Below are 1459 nucleotides of genomic sequence, written 5' to 3'. Positions count from 1 at the left end.
CTTAATCCACAATCCTCGCCGCGAATTTCTCGGGTACAAATGCTAAAACATCCATCCATTTTATGTACATTTTTACATAATATCCTATATTACTTTGTAGCCCATTAAATAAATTATAATATCAGTAGAGTATTTATAAAATTAGATTGTTAGGTAAATTAAGGGGGCGCAACAATTGTTTTTTTAAAGGGGGGCGCAGGTACAAAAAGGTTGGAAACCACTGCCCTAAGGAATAACATTTAAGTGAAAATAGAAAACAAGAAGTGATGGATCTGCTCTTGAGATGTGCTTTCATTTAATCGGTTTTATAAGGAAAAATCATGTGTACAAGCTGTACATAATACATTTACTTCATTTTTCCAACATATGTATATACCTACCCAAAATTCTTTTGTGCATTTAAAAATTCCTGTTAATTTTATTACGATACAATCTTGAATAAAATAATTCGAAGTGGTCTGTATTCTGTATTCTGTCGAAACTGCCAGACGCGGATCGCGATTTCGATCTTTTTGGATCTCATCAGCGCGTCGCAGACAGCTCCGACAGAGCACAGACCAACTTTTACCTGCTGTCTTAACAGTGCGTTTTAGAAAATACCACAAATGGCGCGGTAAACGCCATCTGTAGTACGATGCTACATTTTAGGATTACGTATGCTCCAACAAGGTCCATTTAAATATATGGATATTTACTTGCTGAAACGAATCCCGGCGCAGCTAACCTCAACGTGATAGGCACGTTACCATAATCGAATAAAAAAAAACAATACAAACTTTTTACAACGCGTGTGGTTTGTTTTAAATGATTTTAATCAGTAGTGAAATCGTTTTATGATCTTTTCGCGTTATATGCGTTTCTCATTTGCATCTAATAACAAAAGCTTTTAGCCTTCGAATAAACTACATATTACACGTGGTGTGCACCATTACGTAGTTTCCATATTTCTCGCGAAAGAACAAAAAACCGAATCTGAGAGGTGAACCACTTATGCGTTTTAAACTGCATTACCCAATCTCCTAACAACTACATAAGGTCTGATCTGATACGTTCTATTAAATAAACGAATTCGTTTACAAAACCATTCAAAAAAGACACTGCATTGAAAGAGATAATACACCCAGACTAAAAAAGTTCCTACTTTTGTCATTAAACATCACATAATGTAAGCAAATTCTGTTACTTCTTAATATTAATAGAAAGTTAGAATTTGTGAATGTTTTTGTTAATAGTAATCGTCCAGAAATCTAGGATAGGGGGACTTCTTTTTAATGTGATTACGAGCGGGTTAAATTTTCCAATATTTCGTCGTCAGTCCTAAGACTGGTTGGACACGTACTTCCACTCTTTCCTATCCTGAGCTAAACTTCGCATTTCCCTAAAACTAGAACAGCCCACATCCTTAACTATTTGCGAACAGTAATCTAATCTAGGTCTACCTCTACCCCTCCTAACTCCT

The 1459-nt window shown here is 35.5% G+C and overlaps 1 protein-coding gene across 1 annotated transcript in view; it reads right to left on the bottom strand.

Annotated features, from left to right (window-relative positions):
• Positions 1–1459, bottom strand: part of LOC108733277 (ATP-binding cassette sub-family G member 1) — a 30231-nt gene that overhangs the window by 14604 nt on the left and 14168 nt on the right. The gene's annotated exons all lie outside the window — the stretch shown is intronic.

Source organism: Agrilus planipennis, unplaced genomic scaffold (assembly GCF_000699045.2).
Source record: "Agrilus planipennis isolate EAB-ADULT unplaced genomic scaffold, Apla_2.0 scaffold12, whole genome shotgun sequence".
NCBI classification, from domain to species: domain Eukaryota; kingdom Metazoa; phylum Arthropoda; class Insecta; order Coleoptera; family Buprestidae; genus Agrilus; species Agrilus planipennis.
This window is presented reverse-complemented; position numbering and strand designations above follow the sequence as displayed.